Here is a 21,627-nt window from a genome sequence, read left to right as displayed (position 1 = left end):
CATTTGGAATTAATTTTGCTTCATGAGAAGTTTCTTCAAGTTTGCTTAAATTGATTTTCTGTCTGATCTGAAGCATCAGGACACTCCAAGAAAATACTCAAAACAGAGAAACTATGAGAAAAGGTCTTGCATTTTGACCTGGCAGCTTAAAATAAAAGTTGCCACCCAAAGGAAGTGATTATGAGTTTCTCTTCTCCTCTTCCCTGCATGATCCAAAGAGAATATGTCACTGAGGACAAGCAACACATGGGAACACTCAGACCCTTGGAAAACAGCCACAAAGCAATGACTTCAAAAGATGTTTATTAGAAAAAATGGACATTACAAGAGGACCGGGTAGGAAACAAATTATACAAGGCACGTGCAGTTTCTAGTACACTGCACAGAACAAGAGAGAAGACTGCAAATACATATAACACACCCACCTGAAACTGCTAACACGGGTAAGTCACTGCTCAGATCACTTGCCGTGACAGGCAGATGCCAAGGTTCTTCTAGAAGACAGTTTATCCATGGTATGTTTTACATTTACTGCAAAAGTACAGATTGTATGCATAGTTTTAATGACAGTTAAAACAAGAGTCATTCAAGAATTTCTACATCATTCTTCCAAGTTGTGGCATTAAGATACTGTATGTCCTAAAATTTTGTTTATTTAATTATTTTAATTCAAGGTAATGTAGATTTCATGTTCTTACACTACATTTTTCCCCTTGAATAATAAAACACACTTGTTGTCTACACATGGTCCTACCTAGCAAAGCATATCTGAGACTATTTGCTTGGTTACCCAAGGAAGAAATCCAGACACTTAATGATCTGTTAAAACAAGATTCACAGGCAAATCCTCTATAACCCAAATCAGAGAATCACGATATATGTATTAGCTAATGCTTTCATCAGGCTTCAGAACAAATGTGACCTCAACTTGACTGAAAACAGGAATTCTTGTTTGTAAAGCACAGCTAATAGCAACCAGCAGTCCCCCACCATAGAGCAGAGAGGAATACTCAGCTGAACTCACAGGACAGAAATAAATGCGCATGAGCAACTCAATAGTTTCTAGCAACAAGCATTACACAGACACTAATTCTCAATCAGGAATACAAACAGAAAAAATACCCTCACTGAACAGATTGGTGACTTTGTATCTGGGTCTCTATCTCAAAGGACAAAAAAATATTTCAGGAGGGGTTAAAAATCTAATCCTCAAATTGATCTCTTTTCCTCCCCAATGCTAAAAACATGCCCTGTTTCTTGACATTTTGTTACCGTTTCAGCAGCTGTCTGATCAATCCAACAGCTGTCCATAAAACTTTAAGGATTATATAAGAAAAAAACAGAACAGATTAACTATTGAGGGCTTGGTTGTCAACCCACTCCCCCCCACCCCCTAAACTTACCTTCTCTGTTATAGCATATCCAAGAGCTGTGCTGCAAAGACAAACAAACATTTCTATCAATGCTGAAATTAATAAATTGAGAACAGAGAAAACCACGGCCAAGAGACACACGGCACCTAAGCCTTCCCCAGATATGTCAGACCACTAGGACTCGACACAAGTACCTGCCATCAGAGTTCACACTGCAAGTCCGTGCTTTAGTGCCCATCACAGTGTCTTTCCTTCATCATCTAAAAACAGTTGAGAGTAGAAATAATTAAGTTGCAAACAGAAGAAAGTTATTATAACAGACCACATGTCCTCTAACCCTATGACAAGGAAAAGAGGAAGCTGGCATTTAACAAATACAAAAGTAGCAAACAAGATCTCTCTTTATTACAAATAAAGTGAATAAAACAGACTTCACAATCTCAAGAAAGGCTCTGCTGCCCTCTTCATTAATGTGGTGAAGCATTTCATTGAGATTGCTAGTTAGTAATATTAATATGTAAATAGCTAATCAACTGTCACATACACATGCAGTTTAAAGAAACCGCAATTAGACCGAGGTGGTGTTACATTATTCTCCCGCCTCTCTGGGAGCATAAAACCAACAGGTAAGTGAAATGAAGCAAGTTGCCTTTTTTACATGCCATCAAATATCCTGAATTACTGAGGTATACTTGGGAAGATCCTGATCAGTTTTTCAAAATAAGTTATAACTCTTTGCATCTGTACAATTGTCTATAAACTAAAACTTAGGACTGAATCTGGAAACAAGAAAACAGGTGACAGCTACCTGAGTTACTGCTTCAGCTCACTGAAAGAAATGTGACATACTGCCAGAGCTGATTTAAGCAATTTTTACACATTTGTCTTTGACACGTTTGTCTGAGGCCTGGTTGAGGATAAATAATCCATGTTCCTTGACTTTAGTGGTAAGGCGTTCTTCTTTTTAACTGTTTCTCCTACACTATGTTGGAAGCTTCATTTAAGCATGCAGAATAAATAAATCCCAACTACTCTGGAACAGATCATTATTTTTTTTCCAAACTGCCCATTAAGGACAGAGAAACTGTTCAGTCAAAGATGGATCAACCTGAATATCCTGCAGGTGAAATAAAATGCAAGTCACTTCACCAATGTCTACACAGGAATTTCATAAAGTTGTGCAGCTGTGACATTAACTGGCATTTACTTGCCCCCCCCCCCTTTTTTTTTTTTTTTTTTTAAGAGAAATCCAGTAGGAACAGGTAAGGATTTAAAATCCTAAATGAGTTTGATGTACTCACATGAATGACAAACCACCAGGCTGCAAGATCTCTTGTTGCCTATGCGAGTCGAAGTGATGATACCTGTCAAGATATCATCAACAAGGCACTATTACAAGAGGCAGTGCACTACCACACTCTCCTGAGAGCATCTTCTAAGCCTAATGGCCAAAAGCAGCAAACAGAACAACCACCAGTTTTGGAGAAACTATGAATTTTAAGATTCAAGAGCTACCTGACAGCTGTGACCACAACATGCTGTTTCCCTAAAAAAGGAATGAAACCAAAGAAATCTTCATTTCTCAAACCCTAAAGAGATCAAGAGACATACATAAAGCCAAGCTGATGACCCAGCATAGGCCAGAGATCAAGGGATCTAGAAAAAAAACACTTGCCTCAAATGGATGTGACCAACAAATTAACTGTTCCAAGAAAGAAAAACGGTTGCTGGGTTTCTGCCATGAGTGTGTAGGTATAAAACTCTAAAGCTCACTCAAACCAAGCTGAACTCTGGACCTACCTAAACTCTTGGGTCACAAGAAGTGTAATTTGCATCAAAAAGCAGATTACCATACCTAGGACTCAGACAATAGAGCAAAACCCCAGAGCCAATAAAAGCTTCATTTCACCCTTTCTGCTGCCTCTTGTACTGTTCTGGAAGATGGAAATTCTTCTGAGTTGGCACTCAGCAACGCTAGGATAACAGCACCGCAGAGGTGGGAAGACCTCAACAGAACAGGAAGGTATTTAGAGTCAATGAAGCAGGATGACCTCAAACACCATCACCTCAAATGTTACCTGCTGCTGCCACACCTCAGGCATTAACCAAGGCTCTAAAGTGATGTCAGGAGGTTCTGCTACTATCCACGGACAAAAACCCACCACAGGTAATGAGGGGACTGAAAAGATTTTACTTATTGTAAACGTAAGATGGGTAGGAGGCTGGAAGACCAAGTTCTGAGAAGTCATCATAAAAAGGGGAAAGGGTCCTAGTCCAAAGGGGAAAGGGTCACACAAAGAGGAAGCACAAAGAGACAAGCACAGACCTCTGCGGCAAAACATATGGAGAGCTGAAAAGCTGCAAGCAAAGCTACAGGGGTTTTTTTTGTTGTGTTTGGGTTTTGACAAGATCAGGAACTTCCATCTCACCAGGCTCTTAAGAGAAACTGGAAAGGATGCAGGTGTACAGGGCCCACCACATTTGTGAACAAAGCAGGAGAAGCTGCAGGCACAGCAGCTTCAAGCCACCTCCGGTCCAAGCTTCTGCTATCAGGCAGAACATTAGTATGATCATGCTGCTTTCAAAGTTACATCCACTCTGCAAACAGCCTGGACACATCTGTGAGCATCCTGATATAACACTGCTCCATCAGACCTGAAAGATGATAATCCAGCACAGTCAGCTCCAATCAGCACCTCAGTGGCTCCATGCAGGGACAGGGATTCCTGCCCCAGCTCCCTATGACATCCACAGTAACAGCTTTACTGAAGAAATTCCATCTTCTCAAACTTCTAGGTATTGGGGGGGGGGGGGGGGGGCGCAGTTGTTGTTAAGAACATGCTAATACCTCCCATCTGTAATGCTGGCAAAACATCAGGAGGAAGAACAAAGCTAGAAAAGCAAAACTTTTAACACTGCAAGGGGCACTAAGGCCAGCAAAGAAAAGTTGCACCAGTGTCTTACCGGTCTTCAGCTCCCAAAGGTCTGCCCTTCTCTATCCAGAAGATGCAGTGCTGTGCAGTTCTTCATGAGATGACCAATGAACAAAATACCAGAACTATCCTTTCAATCCTCCTTCTCTCAACCCAAATCACATGCTGAAAAGCAGGCACTGAACTCCATTTCTGAGAACACAATTGATTTTCATCCTGCTCTGCCTTTCTTGTTGCGTGGTATTACTAAGTCTCACAAATATTCCATGTGAGCCTTGCAAAGCAGCGGGTATCTCAGAAGGCACTGAGGTGAGTCAGGTGACACCCAAAAAGGTGTTTTCAGGCAAAAATAATGGGCTGTTACACAAATACTTTTCTATCCCACCTCCACTAAAAGCTAATTAAGACCCAGCTTCCTAAACGCTTCAATTTAAAAGTATAGAAACCTAGGAAAAAGTGAAATATCATTCAGTTCCTTTTTTTTTTTTTTTTTTTGTTTCAAATGTTTGCAAGGAGAATCAGTTCTAAATTGTAAGGTAAATATGAGTCAAGCCTTCTGACAGAGTGCTGACTGGAGTGCATGAGGAACCACAAGACGTTGAGGGACAGAGCCTAAGTCCACAAAACCTAGAAAACACCTAGAAAAGGAAAAATATTGAAAAAATACAATAAATATTGAAAAGAAACTAGAGTTCTATAATCTTCTGTCCTATTTCTCTATCTGTCAAGTTTGTTTTCTTTGGGTTTTTTTTCGAATGCGGATTGCAAAAGGGACATTGAAGAGCCATCTACTGGAATGCTAAAATTTCTTAGATCAGGATACAACTGAAATTTGTGTGCAAAACTGTAAGAAGCAATTATAATTATTTCAAAACAAAGGTTTGCCCGAGTCATTTCAATTCAAAAAGCACTGGGCTAAAATTAAGCTTGATTTAAGTAGTGAAGTATAGCTTGATTATACCAGGCATTATTCTAACAAGTTTAAGAACATAGTACCCAGGATAAGAAACCATGATGTGATCGCTATTTGTGCTCTGGTAATTCCTTTCACCCCCATTTACTATTCTGCAAAACATCAGCTGACAGATGCATCAGTCAGAAGGTGAAGAGCAGCTTTTCCCTGCAGGCCACGACCCACAGCAGTGCCACAGGCTGGGATTCACCCACAGGTAAACATTTATTTTTAAGTATTTTTATAAATTTAAAAGCATATCCAGGATCCAATTCACTTGATGCTGTGACACTGGTATGTCCACAGAGGCTTTAACACCAGACTGGGCATAAATGAAGTGCTAGGAATGAAATATTCTCAGAAAAGCTTGCAATCAAACTTCGCCAGAGGTATAAAGACAGATAACTTACCAGCCAGCTCAATTCATAGGGCATCATGAATATTCTTCAGGGATTATGAGAGACGAGATGAGAATGGAAGCTAAAACATTATTAGTAGATGAAAGGGACCAGGCACTTGCATACTGCAGATACCAAATAAAAACATGAAGTTTAACTTTTTTGGAGCCTAATTTCTGATTGCTGTTCAATCAACTATAATTTCTAAAATACCTTATTTTATTTAGACAACTAATTGACAAAAAAAAAAAAAAATCATTTTACACAGCCATAGGCTTTTGCTTCTCCTTTCATTCTGCCACCAGACATCATCTTCCAGACAGCAGTAACACACCTGCACTGGCTGAATTGTTATAATGACAGGACTGAACCACGAGTACAGCAAACAAATATATGTTTAATCACACACTACATCTCAATTTTCATCAAGCAATCCTATCTCTATAAGTAACTGCAATCATTCCCAGTCTTTTGTTATTGAAGTCTGATTGTGGGGGTTTTTTTCTTGCCACAGATTTTACAGTCTCAATTTGGAACAGAAAAGAATTTACTGGTAACACAAGCAAAGGCTCCGCGCATCAAAAAGAAGTCTGCCTTTGCTTCATATCAGTGTGGCTTTGCCAGTCCCACGTTTCCTCCTGGAGGTCCTCTTACATATTTACATCCTGCAGTCCCTCAGTGCACAGGGGATTCATAAATTCAGGCATCATCATCTAATTTTTACCTACCAACACAGTAACTGCCAATAGAGAATCAATGTGAGTTATGTAGCCCCCATACTCCTGTTATGCCAAGAGCAAAGCTCACAGTCTCTACTGCCAGATCCAGCTCAGTATCTGAAAGACAGGCATTTTTATATAGCAAAAAAGTCACATGAGACATCCTTGTGGTCTGCTCTGCATTAATTTACTTATCATTGGAAGCTCTGTAAGAAATACATGATGGTTAAAGAGATGTGAAACACACAACATCTTTGCATTTCAAGCTTCATAGAATCATAGAATACTTTGGGTTGGAAGGGACCTTTAAAGGTCATCTAGTCCAACCCCCCTGCAATGAACAGGGACATCTTCAACTAAATCAGGTTGCTCAGAGCCCATCCAACCTGACCTTGAACACTTCCAGGGATGGGGCATCGACCACCTCTCTGGGCAACCTGTGTCAGTGTTTCACCACCCTCAGCATAAAAAATTTCTTATGTTCAATCTACATCTAGCCTCTTTCACTTTAAAACCATTACCCCTTGTCCTATCGCAACAGGCCCTGCTAAAATGTCTGCCCCCATCTTTCTTATAAGCCCCCTTTTAAGTATTGAAAGGCTGCTCTAACGTGTCCCCGGAGCCTTCTCTTCTCCAGGCTGAGCAACCCCAACTCTCAGCCTGTCTTCATAGGAGAGGTGCTCCAGCCCTCTGATCATCTTTGTGGCCCTCCTTGGGACTCACTCCAACAGGTCCATGTCCTTGTGTTGGGGGGCCCCAGAGCTGGACACAGTACTGCAGGTGGGGTCTTACCAGAGCGGAGCAGAGGGGCAGAATCCCCTCCCTCGACCTGCTGGTTATGCTGCCTTTGATGCAGCCCAGGATACGGTCGGCTTTCTGGGCTGTGAGTGCACATTGCTGGCTCATGTCCAGCTTTTCATCCACCAGTACCCCCAAGTCCTTCTCCGCAGGGCTGCTCTCAATCCCTAGGACCTCAACCTGAAACATATACAGCTACAGAAGACAGCACAGATATAACAGAGTGTTATTACTTGCTACTCCTCTGCTGGTTACCAAGCCTACAAGCAACATGTTACTTTTGAAAGTTCAGATTTCACACTAGGAAAAAGCTGTTCCATCGCTGTCATGATTTTTACCATACACTTGTCAAGTAGTTTACCTTGTATCCTTACTCAGAAAGGGTGCTCTCCTCTCAGTGAGACTAATTGAACTGCAGAGGAAGAGATTAAAAAATGGAAAGATACAGTCCACTACAACACTCCCTTAAAAAAAAAAAAAAAAAAAAAAGGCAGATGTTACTTTCTTAAAAAACAACAAGCAACTTTGTCAGGCTTTCTTCTCCCTACCCAAATACTGCTGCTACTTTGTCCCCAGTTATGGTATTCAGAAAAATCTAAGACCTATGAACACAGAAGACCGAGACTACATCATCTGACTATATCAGATTTCTTTTAATGCAACTTTGATGTTACTGCATGTGGTCCTTCAACTGCCCATGCAAAATTCTTTTGGAAACTTCTACAGAGATTCAGGATTTTCAGAGACTTCACATGCATTTTTGCTTCAAAAAAAAAAAAAAAAAAAAATCTAAGATTACTTTACTTGCTTGACTTACACATCTCAAAAGCGGAAGCACTTTAATAAGGTCTACTGTTTTTGTGATGGGCACACTGTAGGAAAGCAAGACGACTCATTCCAGGAGCACACCATCCGAACATGTTCTTCAGATACCTTATAGCGAGATTCAAGTCAAACAGCAAGATCCTCCAGCATGCTGACTGCCAGCTGATTTCATAGCACAGAGTTAGAACACAGTCCTTCAAAAAGATCCTGTATTGCACAAGAGATGCCACATCTTGACATCTTTCCAGTCTTTGGGTGGAATTCCCTCACTCACCCACACAGATCTGTATCACTTGCTTTACTCCCCATCTTCAGCCGGCAGAAAGAACACCCACTATCTGCTGGATACGCATCTCACTATCACTCATTTTTTCTAGCCTTGTGCATGGGCATTATCATCAAATTATTTTATTTTTAACACAAAGGAAAACCTACAAAGAACTTGCCAGCTGTTGTCCTCAGCTGGAGAACTGTCCATCATTACCTTCCTGCACTTTCAGCTGGACACCCGAAATCCTTTCACCTATTTCCCTGTCTTGGCCTTCCTGCTCAATTCCTGGCAACTTCTTCATGGCACGCTTGACTGAACTACTCATTCTTGGAATGAATGTCCACCTGCCTAACACAAAAACATGGCCATATGCAACATCAAGGAGATGTCAACAACATGCTCCCAGTTTGTAACATCAGCCTAACAGAAGTATTTCCCCTTCAGAAAGTAACATGGTCATTGATGGGATCCACCACACTTAACCATTTATAGTTAGTGAGAAGAAATAGGTTGTACAAGTCATTCTCCCACAGCATTTACTTGGGACCACAGCTGTAGGGATGTACACCAAAAGCAGTATTCCAGCCCTTCCACAGCTATCATTGTCAACACTACACAGAAACTGCACTAAAGCCAAACCAGAAAATCAAAGTGTTAGTGTTATCTGAGTTCCCAAAGCAGACTACAGCACTAGCAGAAGAGATACCTGCATTAGAAAGGCCAGCTTCTTGCACTGACAAACATCTGTAAAACTGTATCATTAGATACTGATCTATATGAGATGACGCAAATCACTGTTTGCAAGAACTTCCTTCTCACTCTGATTGCTGGTCAAATAAGGAGTTCTGGATGAGAAAATAAGAGGAAAAAGTGAAAAAACAAAACCATTTCCTAAATTTAGCAAAAAGTCCAATACTTGGCTGTTGAAATTTCTTCAGATAAACAGGTCTCCAACTACATCAAGTCTAGATGAACCTCCCCAGTCTGACCAGCAGGAAGGAAGGACTTGTACAACTACATGGAATGATCCAGAATTGATATATTGTACTAAACAAAAGATGTTAGGAGAACATGGTTCTTTTATCATCTTTAGTAAGCCTGTTCTTGTACTTTGTACCTTTTATAAGCACACTATCTTAAATTTCTTTTCCTGGTACGCTGGGTACAGCACATGTGCAGTTCTCCAGGCTGTATCACTTAATAGTGGTTAATCAACACATATGTATTGCGTTAGGAAGAGCACGACACACATCAACTGTGGAGGTTTTATTCCAGTGGTTAACGTATACATCTACAACATGCACCTTAAAAACTAAAACGCAAAGGCATAGAAGCAGGGAAAAACAAGTCTATTCATGTAAGATAATGGCTGGGTGTATGAGATTAGTAAACAATGCTGCTCACTGCAATCTCTTTGAAAGGAAATAGGTGGTTAAAGAGATGCACAATATGGTGTTCCAGAAATATTCATGTGAAGTACAGTTCTGCTCACTTTTGAAACTACTGTTGTGTCTGTATTCTAATAGACGGGGATTCTTAAAGACTCTACACGCTGCATGGTTCAATGCACGCTGCTTTCCTAGTGGCCCCTTCCAGTGACAACACCAAAATGCAATGCAAACAGACTGGGCATATACTTGAATTAACCATATTCCTACCTTGGCTGATTAGGGAAGGGTTTATTCACAAACCAAAAGTTTCTTCAGAGTTACTCAAAGTCCACTAGAAGTGCAGCAGGAGGAAGATGGTGTCACAACAGGAGTGGTAGGATGCCCGAGGTAAGTGTCACTGTCCTCCTCCAGGAGGTCTTCTGGAGCTCCCCACCCCTAACTCTGGAGCACGCTGTATGCACCCTGCAGTTCCCCACAACATGGAGCTGGAGCCTAGGGACAGTGAGCCAGAAGGTCTGGACACTGTCCTCATTGTTTTGTATATTTGAGGATTACTGCCACTTCCTAAGTAATGGGAAGATTCTCCCACTGCTAGTGAGAAATGAGTGAACTCAGTTTTGTTCATGAGAAGGACCTGTGTGCACTTGAACACAAAATATTTGTTCCAGCCAGCTCGAACAAGCTACACACCTCTGAGGCAAACTACATCCTTCCCTGCTAAGAGACCTTCAGAAGGGAAAATAAGGTCCATTAATGAAGGAGATGACTGGTTATACTGGTCTAATGTACAACTTTCCTTTTTTCCCTGTTTTTCTAAAGGTTAATCTTTCTGTAGAAGTCTTGAGTAGAAAACGTTCCTACCTAATTCACCTCAACTCTTCTCTCTCATACAAACAGCACTGAAAGAAGCCTAACTCAGTAGAAAAATCTTTATGCTCAAAAGATCACATTTGCAGACACATGCTTTCAGTTATACTTGACCGCTCAAACAAGACAAGCCTACCAAAAAAATATGCAATTTTCCTCAGTCTGTCAGAAATCTCTACCTTGCAGGAAAAGTCTTCATGGAAAGCTAGGTTATCATACCTCAATCCCAAAGCACTCGAATTCACGGCTTTTATGTAATTAGAGGGCAGAAACACTGGATTAATGTAAAAAGTTCAAATAAGTGAAAATTAGTAAAGTTAAAGGAATAAACATTCTAAGTGTTGCCTCTGAGAAGAAGGATGGTGACTCCCACCACAGAACTGGGCTCTAAACCCTCAACGCTAGCCTCTAAACTTTGTGCTATAACAGAAGAGCACTGATTTCTAATTTATTTCTTACATTCAAATTTAATTTAAAAATCCATTATTACTAATTCTTGGTTGAGGGAGTAGTGGAGCTAATCACAGCAATTAAGAGCTGGACAACTGCACTGTTTTTCTTCCATGTGTATAAACACACTGCCATTCCCACACTACACAGATCTTATAATATACTAGAAAAAAAAAAAAATTACTTTGAGCTACTCAAGTACCTGCACGTTTATATCTCATTTCAGCAACTTCTACTGATAGAGCCAGACATCTGATGTTCTTTAGCTGCTTCTATTTTAAATCTCAGCTCAGTTGCTAAAAGGATTTTTGAAGCTATTTCCAATGAAAGAGAAAAGATGACCTACATTCGTGGAACTGCCTCTCACATCTGAACAGCCTCTTGCAATGTGGAACATGCAGTCTTCACTGCATGCATCCCACTTTGGCCCAGTGAAAATAGATTTAATTTATGACCTTTAGATTTCACATGCTGCACTGCACACCTTTTTGAACACACTCATAAGCATGCAGTTGAAGACATCTATCTGACATGAGAGAAAGTCTAAAAAACTGTACAACCAAGAGTCAGTCAAGCAACAAATAAAAGGGGAGGAAAAAAGCACATTTATTTTCTATGGACCGCCACTGGAGAAATTACACAGGAGGAAACATGTTGTGAAATATTTAATGTTTACGAGGAACATTAAAGAAAATGTATATTTTAATGCTTTGCAGACATGAGGAATAATGAATGTTTACTCCCATAAAATGGGCAAATTAAGTGCAAAATTAGCTAATAAGCATGTCTACATTCCATGCATCATCTAGAAATGCTGACAAAATTAGTAACTCAAGATCTCATACCTCATGTAGATAAGAATAATATAAAAGAAATTCAAAGAAGAGAATCCTGCAGTATTTTGACCTTTACATACCACATCAAAAACTCATTTGAAAATAGCAAGGTCCATTCAAAAAACCTCAAACCTTGCAAGTGGACTTTGCATCTGTAGTTTGCTGGCTATACAGATCCAAGATACTGCAGGTAACACTTCTGTCTCTCTGCAAAGACAGACAAGCAGAGGTGTACATCCAATCCAAGAAGGGACAGTAAAGAAAAAGTAGAAGAGAGAAGCTACAGATACTACCGTTAAGGCTTTAAGTGTCCTCATTTCTCAGGAACCTTCAATCTGATGTCTCTACTAGCATCAATTGGTTTGTACATATCAGAGTAGCAAGAACTGCAAGCAGCAAGTATACTTCATTTTAACAAGGGATAACAGCACTGATGGTCGAATACTGATTTGAATGTGAATGAGAAGTAGCTGAGAAATTTTGCTAGCAAGCACATTCACTGTGAAACACTGCTAAGGACTCCCTCTTCAACCTGAAGTTTATTTTCCTCTGACCTATATGTTAGGCTCTGCAACACTACCAAAAAGCCTACAGACTGCTTTCTTAGAAGTATGTAATGTATTATCATCCTGTGAAGGTACAACAATTAAAAAAAAAAAAGAAAAAAAATCAAAGTTACAGAAATCTGACACAAAACATATGGCATAAAGACTGACTAGCTATTAATTAGTAGGGTTTTTGTAGTAAACCCCTAAATACTATCTGAAAGAAAATGGGTGGGACAGAAAAAACAAGTATTTGACAGAAATGCTTATATTAAGAGTCTTCTTTAAAGTCACGTTCAGCAAAAATTTTACATTGAATCCAGAACTGTTGGAAAACACAAGGCGAATAAAGGTGGCTGCTCAGCTTACTGGAGTAAGCATGATGGAGTAAGCATGATAGTGCTTACTTATGAGGTTACTGCTCAGCTATCTGGAGTAAGTATGATAGTGCTTACGTTATCTGAGGACTCTTATGATGTATACTACTCCAGTTTTTGACCCTCTTAAAAATTACTTGCAATCCTAAGGTATGCCAGTTAGCTATCATCTTCCTAGTTTTATTTTTAGCACTGTATGAGATCTTTGGATACCCAGCATTAGAGTTCCATGAACACCTTACCAAAGACCTTCCAACTTTGATCTTCCTGAAACAGCCTGAAGTACACTTCAGATGTGGTCACAGAACCCCCACTGCAGCACAAACCAATTTATCAGCTACCTGAAAAATGACCATGCTTGCAAAAATAGAAAGCAAAAAGAATTCATAGCTCTTCTACTCTTCCTGGACAGGCACACAGCAAACTTTGCATACAAGAGTCCAGAAACTTGATGTCCAACTAGAGCCATCCTTGCCAATAACTAACTTGTATTGAAAAATGATCAGCCATATGTATGTACGTTCTTGAACTGCTGCATTAGTGGAGTGTTCCATAAATCTGACAGGCTAACATCTACCTGAAGGACCACTACTGCAAATCACTCTGCCCTTCACAGACAGGAAAGGTAAAGATGCCCAATATGAAGTGCGTTGTGGGCATGGCCATATTGGCTTTCCTTGTTTAGCATTTTCATTTTTTGTGGGGGTTTGTTGGTTGGGGTTTCTTTTGTGTTGTTTTGGGGTTTTGGGGGTTTTTTTGGTTTTTGTTTTTGTTTTTTAAGACCTGCAAGTACTAAATGTTAATTTAATTAACTGGGAAAATAATGAACAAATAATCCACTGACTGTTCCAGGTCTGAGGCCATCAAGTATAATTTAAGAAATCTGACTCAACTTCACAAGCTGTTTCAATGGAGACAAGGTAGTTCTAACTTTTTGTAAACTGCTACGTTTTGAAACTGGAAAAACCCTGAAAAAGGGTTAGACTAGAAGCAGACTTTTACGTACTATCCAGGACTAGTAAAACCGAGGGCCTGATTCTTCCCAACAGTGTACTCTCTTCTCTCTCAAGTCTTCCGAGACCCCTTTTTATAAGTTGAAAGAACTTTAGTTCACCCAGTCCCCTTTCTGAAGGCACTAAAATGCCCAGTAACTAGTTTTAGGTACTGATCATATGACTGGAAAAATACAGATTAACTAAACTGGATTATATTCCCTCAGTTTTTAATGCAAGTACTTAAAATAAAGCTTATTTGGAGGAGAAAAAGCCTTTTGCCCCACCCATATAAATATTCTTAAATATTTTTAAAGACACCATTGTTACAGCTCTGCCAACAAACTCAAGCAACTGGTTACCTGGCGCTTTAAGGAAATTATTTCTACAAGCAAGAATAGAAATTATTTAAGTGGTTCTAAAACCACAGCTAAATAATTTGCCTCTTGCCTATCTGGAGATTCCCCTATTTAGTTTAACCTAACTTTTCTAGGTAGCTCCTTGGTATCAAAAATGTCTATACACCCCAGCATACCAAGCCACTGCTCTCTTTTGCTCCAACACTTTCAAAAGTACTCCTGATGGAAGCTCAGAAGCTTTTCAGAAGTTGATAGAACATAATCCTATGTTCTCTATCATGCAGGTAGAACATAACTAGCAGCCAAAGAACAGGCTAACTTGTCTGTGTGCAAGATGCTCAGTACACAGCTTTGATCTCCTCAACACAGCATTCCAAACAAAGTGGAAAGATAAGTTGCAAGCAAGTATAGCAGGATAAAAACTAGTTTCAAGACTAAAAATTAGGACTACTTTAGTTCAATGCAATTCACCACAGACATGGTATTAGTCAGAACACGTACACTCCTTTAAAGAAATCAGAACTGAAGTGTCTATGCACTGACTGTAGCCAAAAGCTTTCTGTTTTGTCAAGAAAAACCACACAAGAGACTCCTTACATTTCCAAAGGAAAAACTAATCTTGTTGAGGCATCACATGCAAAAAGTTAATCCACATGCTTATCTGTGGATTAGCGTATTACAAAGATATTAAAGCCTCTCCTGTACAACTGATCCACTAACATGGAGCACTTAGATCAGACAATTTATTTGAGCTTTGGAAGGAAGTGTGTGTAATTGCCTAGAAGGCTTAGCAGCTGGGTCACAAACATTGCACAAGGTTGCTCTTACTTGATGCACAATAGCTAGAACCTGCCTAAAGACATCCACAGGAAGAGTTTGTTCTACATTTAACAAAGTAATTTTATTCATTTAATTTAACAGAGTAATTTATTCCTTTGCACTGAAATAAAACCAAAACTTTGCCTTAAGTGCATCCCAGTCTTCAGGGCAGCAGTTTCCAATACACTTCCCACTCAGAGCAAGCTCACAGAAAAGCTCTGCAACAAAGACCTGGTGAGAAGTACCAGATCAGCACAAGCTCTTCAATATGAACTTTATCAGAAGAGGAGGCAGAGGAAATTTTTCTTCTAACTAAAAGCAGGACCCGTCACAGCTGCTGATAATGGGCTGCAGGCTTAGACTTCCTCAGCTATACAGCTTTTCTACCTCTCCTCTTTCCAATACTTTCAAGAGGAAAAAAATAAGCAGAACATATTTGCTCCCACTCCTCCAACTGGAAACAACCTAAATACCCGAGAGCACAGTAACAGCCAGCAAACCAGCAGAAACAAAGAAAATAGGAAACATGGGGAAGATTGGAATGCATATTTCATACCCTAAGAACACCTACTACTGCTGGCTATTCAAGGGGGAAATAAAGTGATAAATAAAATATTAACTAACAGGCTGGACCTGCTGCCTTACAGGAAGAATCATTTATGCTCAGTTCTCAGTTTTACTGGGCGAGTGGAGATGTCAGTGACTGATAACTGAATTAACAGCAACACCAATATATTTTGTCAAGCTGCTCATCAACAGCTTATGAGGTTGTCTTCAGCAGCTTGCAACCTCTTCCTGCTGTTCAAAGCGGAATGCTCCATGCTGAATATCTGACCTCAGCCAAAATCTCTGGGAAAACTGTATTAACTGAGATGGTTTGGATGTTGATACCAGCAGCATTTCAACATAACTGCATATTAAAAATTCTTGCAGATAAGTTGCATACTGGCTCCAGTATTTGCATGTTACAGAGCAGAAGTCACTCAGTAAAGATTTGCATGAAAATAAAGCTCATTGCAATGATTTTTCCAAGCTGCCACAACCTCATGGATGCACAATATTAAGAGTAGGAAGAACTCCTCTCCTGTGATCTCAGTGTTGCTACTGCCAGCACTGAGCAGAACAAAAAGGAGGAAAGAGCTCACCCAGAACAATGGGGAAAAAAATCTGTAACTGCAATTGATTTCAAGTGAAAACGCACAAGGATGAGTTCAAGATCTCCAGTCTTGATAAAACAGACATGAAACTTAAAACAAGGTGTTCTTATCCTTTTTGGTGTTTGTTCTATAGGTACTACCAGCAAAAAGTTACACTAATTCTCTACCTCAGTGGTTCAATATATTGAATTTTAAAACCTGATTAAAGTAGGGTTCAACATGGCATCTTAGAATGTGCATCAAAGAATTCTTTCAGAAAGTAGTCCGCATCCAGGAGCTGGTTAAAATGTGAGCCTAAGAAACATCAAAAATTACTGCTCGTGCAACTTGTATTCAGTTCTCCTGAGTACATGCATTACGATACTATCTTCAATTATGCACTTGAACTATTTTTAATCACAGGACTTTTAGCGGCATTTCACTTCCCCTTTTTCTGTAGAAGTTAAAGCTGCACAGTAGGGAATTTAAAAAGAGAAAAGACCATCCACTACTAAGACAGCTGAATGCTCTCCGGAATTACATTTCCTTTCCTATCACAAAATTAACGCTTATACCACATCCCCTCTTAAATTCAAGTTGGATATGCATTTTCTGCATGCCGAATTTGAAATGTCTGAAGACACATCAGAATAACGCCACAGAAACAGGTACTGATGCAACAGATACTCATTCCTTGAAATTAAAATGGAAACACAACCACCTCTCAGAGGCTGCTGTGAAGATTTAAAAAAACAGAGAAAGAAGTAATCGTGTATCTTACACAAGCTCTGCAGGAAGTTCAACAGGAAAGTTAATGAGCACGATTGCATGCTCACTGGTGCTAAGGAAGGAAAAAAAATGAAACTGTACTTGAAGCAAGGAGGGCAGAACTAAAGTTTGGTCCGCTCTTCATTCTTTCTTCCTTTTTTTTTTTTTTGCATTTAACGCAATTTGGTAGATTATAATCACAGAAATACATTTTGAAGTTGTGTTTTAAATTCATAAATCTCACTGATGAGAGACTGATGTTTCTGTTTTATGAAAGGAGTACAGCCCATTGTGTATTCCTACAGGTATCTCCAAATTCCATGTGTGCAAAAGCCAATCCACTTAGGGGCTCCCCCCCACCCCGTAACAACCTTGCTGTCTGCTTCATTTCCAAGAGACAGGCCACCTGAGCATATTCAACAAGTCCTACTACACTTCATATTATCAGTAATTCCATGTGACCATGCAGATTGGACAATCCAGAGTTAAAAGAGATCCTCTTATTTCTGTTTAAGATCTTTCAAGTGACACGGCATTGATGAGTTTGTGCGATCAAAACTGTTCTCAAATTGAGGTATGCCAAGCAAAGTTTATCTCAAATTAAACAAGTATTTCACATCTGAAAAATCCTTACAAAATACCTCTACTCACCAGTTACATTTCTTCTGTAGCTGGCATCAGAACTGGCATGCTATTCAGTTCCACAATAAAGAATGACTGAACCTGGAATGCTCCTATAGCCTAGTAAGCTCTTTCCGACTTCTCCGCTCCTTTCAAAGTACTGCATAAATGTACAATCAGGAAAAGAAAGGTCTTGACACTTCTGGCTGAGAAAAAGTGCAAGATGAGCAGGTGTCATGAAGGATTCAACATGTCCAAGTATTTCAAGCTTGATTTGCAAATCTGTTCTTCAGCTTTTGCTATTTCTTTGTCTAGAATCAACGTATCATGCCCTCCACAAAAAAAGATTACTAAACTCCAGCGGTTTTATAATGGGATCAACTACAACTGCCCCTTGGTTTAACAGCAATTCTCTCTCAATTAATGCCTTCTAAGCATTATCATGTTCAATAGAGAAATGATCCAAACTCATGATATGCCAGTTTTGTTGTTATTTTCAAGATAAAATTATTTTAGAGATCTACTTGGACACATTTCTTAAGAGCATTCTTAGACTTTGAAGAAGTGTGCTGCAAGTCCTTTGCTTTTTCATGGGGGCAGGGGGAACAAACATACCTGGATTTAATTACAGAGGAAAAACTTAAGTGTTCAAAATCTTTTCTGCTTCCAGTATGCCTTAAATAGCATCCAGTTTTCTTTCGAAGCCCAAGTCATCTTTATTTTCAAATTGATTTCAGCTGTAAGAACCTATGCCATGCTCCTCTTGGACATGGACAAATTTAAATTTAACCTTTACCTTCAGCACTTGGAATCTCTCCATGGTAATGGCAGATTTTCAACAATATTCCAGTGATCAGGTCTGTGGAGCTCATCTCCTCCCTCCTCCCACCCCAGCCCTTTAATCTTACTGAATGAAATTAGAAAGAAAGTTGTCTTACCGATAACTCCAAGGTTAATGTCCCTTGCGAACCCCACCTAGCAAGTCGACATCATGACATGTCAGGTCAGCCTCAACCACGCTTCCCTGATAGTCAGGTAAAAGGAAGGAGTTAAAATACAAAATTGACACTTGCAGATTTCTGGACATCAGAAAATGTGATGCAATATATTCTGAACTGTCTTTCAGAGCTTCTGGTAACCTCCAAGTTGTTAAAACACTTCTTCAGACGGATTCTCCTGTTCTAAAATTTCAAACGTTCCTGATCAATAACCAAATATTGCAGATCCACCTTGACTATTTTGTTTGAATGAGAAAAAAAGCTTAAGATTTCCCTTTAACACGAATGATTTCCCCCACCACCACCACTCTACACATTTTATCAACTAATATACGCTCAACTTAGCCACTCTGGGTTTCAAAAGACATTTTAAGCCAATAGACTGCAACAGCGTCATTCAAATTCTAAGTTAACAGAAGCTCTAACTTTTTTTTTTTCTTTTTTTATTTAGAAAAAACAGGAAACACAACTTGGTACACTCTTTCTATAAGGCTCTGATCTACTTAAGTAGTTCATGTGAATGACAGAATTCAATCTGGGAAACCTTCACTGCACAAGCAATCCTTAATCACACAAGTATTCCAACTCGAGTCATGCACAATCAAAGATTATTCATGACACATTTGTAGGATAGGGTCCTTGCTGTTCTACGTATGGGCCACCATCATTTTTGGATAACAATTAAGTCTTACCGAAAATACATACATCTGCATTAGGGTCTACAGGTCTAGATGTCAAACATGTTTTACTAAGAGGTTTAAGACTTTTTGCTCAATACTTCACATTTATTTTTCTGCTAGCCTTATAATAAGAGTGCCTTCTGTATTTTTTTTCTGTGTAGTTCAAAATACAGAAATGGGCTTCATGTCCAAATGCAGAGGGGACAAAAAGTAGTCAGGTTTTCATACAGAGTCACCAAAATCATGTGGTGATCTTCTACTTAAGAGTTTATTTTGAAAAGGTTTAAGCAATGCAGATGTCATTCTTTAATAAATAGACTACAGAAGCTGAGTCCTGAAAATTAAACAATTGCTACAAAAAATTAAACCTTTAATGCTTTGAAAAAATGCAGACTATGTTTAATGAATTAGTAAAATTAAAAGCTGAGTTTAGTAAACTGATTTTGTTAATAATGTGAAAGTAAGTCTATAATAACACAATAGCTGTAAAAATCTTTTGCTCAAGTTTTGGAATTGCTAGGAATCTGGCAACCTACTTATTTTTAAGTCAAACACCTTATCAATAACAGACATTTAAGCAACTGCTATAAATGAGTGATCAAATGATTATTAAAATCCCATTTCATGGCTCCTCCTCCAACGCCAGCAGGACACTCATAAAAGTTTAATATTGGTTTGCAAGTTGAAATCCATTTTCAACATGTTCTAGAAGAGGATTTTTGCTAAGTTATACTGAAGAAACGATCAAAACAGTGCACGAGAGTAAATTTAAATTTATTTTTTGTTTTGACTATGTATCAGAATTGTGCTGAGAAAATAATGAAAAATTCTCCCCTTGAGTATCTGTCATCAGGCGTGGTAGATTTTTCCACTGTGCTACAATATCTTTGTTCAATAATTTTTTTCAATAATTTTGTTAAGTTCTTCAAGTTCAGTATACACCACTACTCGAGTAAGTTGTAGTACACATTATCTTTAAGGATTCAGTAAAGCATTGCTGCAAATTTAAATGATGAATTTGAGTATCCATAAATCACGTAAATCGAAGAACTTGATATATCTTGTAAATATAAACTTTTAATGATTTTAATTTTAAATTATAAAAATGTATAGCTCACTTCCCATATTCAATAAAAATATTAGGATAAATGGTGATTTGGGCAGAAATAAATACAAGATGCAGCTTTACAATTCTTGAGGAAGACAATTTTAACATTTTTGTTCCTTAGTTGTTTTGTAAACATTATAATTGAAGCATTTCACTTCCTCCCCACACCCCCCATAAGCATGCACTGACACTTCACCTCTCCTGGGCTGACACTTTAAACGTGCAGTATGTGAACACTATCTTTCTTGCATAATGGAGAGTACTTTAAATTTGATTCCAATTAAGCTCCCTTGTACCAGATCCCCTTTACAATGATTACTGAAAAGCAAATACTTATTGGGACTACAGGGTTCTGCTCAACACCACACAAGCTATGTAATTATTATAAAGTCATACTGATAGGACAGCAAATCCTTGTATTAAAACAAAATTACAAGCCAGATCCTTACCACAAGTAAAAGCCTGAAACATATACCCAGGCAATACCCCTCTGACTTCACTGCTCAAGTAAGGAACAGAGAGGACAGGATTTGGTCCCATTAACTTTATGAAGAAAAAAAAAAAGAACAACAAAACACACAAAACCAAACCAAAAAGGGCTTTAACATACTAAATACTAATTTTAAAAAGCACTTTAAATTATTTATGAGTAATTCTATTAATTTGAAAGGAAGAGCCTGACACAGGGGCAAACCCATTTTTGAGAACCAGATACACATCCTCACTTCAATTCAGGTCAAAACTCAAACCATGCAATCGTATACCAGACCCACAACAGTAAAGCGTGGGAAGGCTCATCTGTTTACATTCTGACATAATACACTTGAGAGACACCAGACAGGAATAGAAGACAAAGGGAGGAGTATGACCACTGAAGTTTAACTTCCTCAATAGTCTGTGTTTAGAATGCTGTAAATCAAGTATGAGCAATGTATTTGATTTGGATATTTAGAAGTCCGGCAATAGTTTTCTTTAGGGAAAGTTTAAATCCGTTTGTTTCTCTCTTTTCTTGAGAAGCAAATGTTCTTCATTGGGGTACAGAATGGCTCAGATGCAACAGAAGAGTAATGTCATGACTTGCCAGTTAAAATTGACATCTGGGAATGTCCAAGACAAGGGTCAAAGCAACACATAATACCCCAATAATGTAGCTAGTAATGCCCCCAGAAGATATTACTTATTTTTTTTAAACAGCCTTTATTACAAGGCATGAGAATTCTAAGGCAAATTGTTCATCATGGCAGAACATCAAATTAAATGTCAAGACAGAAATAAGCAGAATATGGAGAGTATGTTTGTGTTATCTGTAGCAAGAAGTTAGTTTACTGTGCCACAGCACTTAATTTATAATTCTCATTCCTAGTCAAATATTATCTTAAATTAGACTAAGATGCTTGAGATCAAAACCATT

The 21,627-nt window shown here is 38.8% G+C and overlaps 1 long non-coding RNA gene across 1 annotated transcript; it reads right to left on the bottom strand.

The window, feature by feature from the left end:
- Positions 1-286: 286 nt before the first annotated feature.
- Positions 287-13,916, bottom strand: LOC128152567 (uncharacterized). The gene is made up of 3 exons (XR_008238698.1): positions 2,675-13,916; positions 1,404-1,633; positions 287-531 (listed from the first exon to the last, which is right to left on the bottom strand). It is a non-coding gene; the product is annotated as an uncharacterized LOC128152567 (long non-coding RNA).
- Positions 13,917-21,627: the final 7,711 nt, after the last annotated feature.

Source organism: Harpia harpyja, chromosome 16 (genome assembly GCF_026419915.1).
Source record: "Harpia harpyja isolate bHarHar1 chromosome 16, bHarHar1 primary haplotype, whole genome shotgun sequence".
NCBI classification, from domain to species: Eukaryota; Metazoa; Chordata; class Aves; order Accipitriformes; family Accipitridae; genus Harpia; species Harpia harpyja.
Note: the sequence above shows the minus strand (reverse complement) of the source record. Positions and strands in the feature narration are given on the sequence as shown.